Raw genomic sequence first — 3,885 nt, 5'->3', positions numbered from 1 at the left:
TCGTCTGAGTGTACAGTGACTCATTCAGTACTGATGAAAAAAAAGACCATGTCATAAAATGATGATCAGGGCAATCCATAGTAAGGACTATTTCTTTGAGATGAATGAACTATTTGCTCTCTCAAGGCTTTCTTTGGATGCTGGCTATAGACATTTTGCATTGACAGAGGAACATGATGGCTAACTTTGCCTGACAAAGTTGGCACAGTCGTACTCGCTCCCATATCCTGCTGCTTATGCAAGGGAACAACTACTAAAGTCACTCTGACTTTTATTTATCATGGACAGAAACCCGGATAAGAATAGGACTCTTGATCTGAGCTTGGGCTATGATAAGTTTCACACAAATCGGCAGGCACACCATGAGGGAATCTGAATTGTAAAGGTAAGGTGAAGGATAAAATGTAAAAGGGAAGTGGAAGGCTTAGACAACGAAGTGTAGAGAATGGAGAAGTCCAGAAATTTATCAATGGCAATCATTGGGAAGTGTTCAATATCTAGATTTTTATCACTCAGGTTTACAGCTGAGACAAAGTTGATTATATTTAGTTCTTCATTTCTTTTCACATGTTAACGTGGTATCTGGGGTAAAATTATCATCAGTTTCAAGGCTGACTTTAAGACACTTTCATTGTGCTCCATATTGATGTGATCTCACTGCTACTGATTTTTGTTTCTTAAAAGCAAATGTTTAATCTATAAACAGAAAATCGTTCTTTCAATTATAGAGGAAGCTACTGTTCTTACATGTGAATGTCTGGGCAGAATAATCATGGAGAAGGGGCACTGGGTTTGGGTCAGAGGTTCCAAGCCCTTGTCAGTACACTGCTATGATTTTCAAATTTGTACATAGCCACGAACATGCAAACCAACAATGATTTGCATTTATTAGATGGCTTTATTTAGTAAAGCTTCCCAAGGCACTTCACATGAACGTACCAAGATATAATTTTATGCAGTACAATGCACGAGAAATTAGTGCAGTTGACTAAATGTTTGGTCATAATTGCAGATAGTAAGAAACATGTTAAAGCAGGAGAGAGAAGCAAGGAATATTGAGGAAGAAATTTAAGGTTTTATAGCCTGAGCACACAAGAGAGGGATCACCAGTCTATTGAGGTTGTTGATTGTCACTATAGTCCAGATGATCTGCTGATACAGAATTGGAAAGTATATTTTTGAGACATAACATTGTTCACATGTAGTACAAGTCTGCAAGGTCAGCTTTCTTCATCAAGTTGTTCCTTGGACTAATTTACAATGAGTTATTAGACTTGCATTCACCAGAGTATAGGAGATTGAGAGGGGTTTCCCTGGAATCCTGCAAAATCTAAATACAGATTGAAAGAACATATCTCATCAAAATCAGGTACTATATCACTGGCTTATGTCGTGAACTTTGCTGTTTTGCAGCAGCAGTACAATGCAATACATACTAATAACATCTATAAATTATATTAAGAAATACATAAATATAAATTAAAATGCAGGCCTCTTCTTCATATGTTCTACCAGTCTGTCGTCACCAGTACAATCTTCTATGCAATGGAGTGCTGGGACATGGCATCAACATCGGAGATGCCTATGGCCTCAATAACCTGATTAGAAAGGCTAGTTCTGTTATAGGTGTCAAACTGGTCGCACTGGAGGCTGTGGCAGAACAAAGGACCCTATGGAAAATCCTGGCAGTTCTGGACATTGTTTCTCACCCTCTGCATACCACCTTGGCTGAACAGAGGAGCACTTTTAGTAATACACTAAGACAACTGCAGTGCTCCAAAGAGCACTATATGAGGTCATTCTTACCCTCGGCCATTAGGCTCTATAATGAGTCATCCCATAGCCAGGGAAATGAAAACTCCCTCCTGTTAGACTGTTTGAGGTAACTTATTTTTCATTCTTTCTTACTTCTCTTCTAATATTTTTAGATATGTATATCTGTGCTCTTGCAATGCTACTGTGACACTGTAATTTCCTTTGGGATCAATAAAGTATCTATCTTCTATTGTGCTATCTCCCCATCACTCCCTTCTTTAGCTATACACCAGCAATTACAGCACATCATAGAAACTAACTGCCCTCATTGCTACCTCAGTAAAGTTTAACCACAGACCTTGCCATCCTGGCCATTCTCTCTTCTCCCCTTTTCCATCAGGCAGGAGATACAGAAGCCTGAAAGCACATACCACCAGGCTCAAGGACAGCTTCTATGCTGCTGTTATCACACTATTGAATGGCTCTGTTGTATAAAATGAACTCTTGATCCCACAATCTACTTCATTATGATCTTGCACCTTATTGTTTATGTGCTCTGCACTTTCTTGTAGCGGTTACACATTCTACATTATGTTATCATTTGATCTTTTTTTAACCTCAAATACGCTGTGTAACAATTTGGTCTGTATAAACAATGTGCAAAACAAGCTTTTCATCGTATCCTGGCATATGTGACAATAATAAACCAATTCTAATCTTCCTTAACCCTAATGCAGAGTCTCTACCCAAGATATCAATTTATAGCATTTGCTTCTGATACTGACTGGCCAGCTCAGTTCTTCCAAGGTTCTGCATTCTCACTTCAAATTTAAAACATGCCTGTTCAGATTAGCTGCAGGAAGGATATTCCCAATAGGTGAGGAGTCTAGGATCCAGGGTCATAATCAAGGGTGAAGATGCACTCATTTTAGGACTGAGGTGAGGTGAAATTTCTTCACCCAGAGAGGTGAGCCTGTGGAATTCTCTACCAGGGACACAGCAGACTTGAAGAGTCAGATGGTCCATTCTTGTTCTTATTTTGTTTTTTTTAATTATTGATTGCTCATTGTTTCCTGCACTGCCAACATGTGATTGTATGCTATTCAAGGAAGCCTCAACTGAGATCCTCCATATTTCAAACTTTTCACTTGTTCTTAAAGTAGCTTTCATACATATGTAAGAAGATATATGACATGGGAATTTTTTTTGGAGCAATCTGTTATACAAATTTTCTTGATTTAAACGTATTATTTAGTCTATGATTATGTGGTTATAATAATTCATGTCCCAAAATTTTAGTCTTTGTGCTGACGAAGCAAAACAAGTCTGTTTTAGCTTCATTATACCAGTAAACTACAGATACAAAATAGGTTTGATTATTTCAGCTCTGTCTTGCGAGGGAGGAAAAGTGCTGAACAGGGCTCCTTCCCATAAAAGCAATTTCCAGCATGAGATACTGGTTTCTTAAATTGTACTCCTGTGCCACTTAGAAGGCACGGTGGCTATCTGTAATCAGACAACCTGTCCACTGCTTACCTTCTCTTGTCATCAGTAATAGGAAGCACAAGCACACACAGTGAAAAACTGAATTCATTTGGTGCTCCAGAGAGAGTACAGGATGTGGAGAGAGAGTAATCGGAAGAAAAAGAAAGTAAGAGCTGGCCCCTCGTGGGGGACATGATCTCTGTCAATTGTGGAAAGCAATTCTGTTGGTGGATTCAGGAATCAGTGTTTCTTGATTCATGAACAAGACAATACTCTGTGGCAATTAGAACTTGGTGAAAAAAATTGCATTTAAACATTGCCTGTTCCCAAATTCCTCACAGGTTCTTCAGACAAGAAAGTACTTCTGAAAATATTGACATTGTAGTGTTAGGAAAGTTAACAATAACTAACACTGCCAGTCCCTACAAACAATGAGGTATATGGTTAACACACACAAAATGCTGGAGGAACTCAGCAGGCCAGGCAACATCTATGGAAAAGAGTACAGTTACCTTTTCGGTCGGAGACCCTTCAGCAGGACTAATGACAGGCAGTATCTTCTTTTTCCATAGATGCTGCCTGGCCTGCTGAGTTCCTCCAGAATTTTGTGTGTGTGTTGCTTGGATTTTCAGCATCTGCAGATTT

Source organism: Hypanus sabinus, chromosome 15 (genome assembly GCF_030144855.1).
Source record: "Hypanus sabinus isolate sHypSab1 chromosome 15, sHypSab1.hap1, whole genome shotgun sequence".
Taxonomy (NCBI): domain Eukaryota; kingdom Metazoa; phylum Chordata; class Chondrichthyes; order Myliobatiformes; family Dasyatidae; genus Hypanus; species Hypanus sabinus.
The sequence above is the reverse complement of the archived record's forward strand: the minus strand, read 5'-3'. Positions refer to the sequence as shown.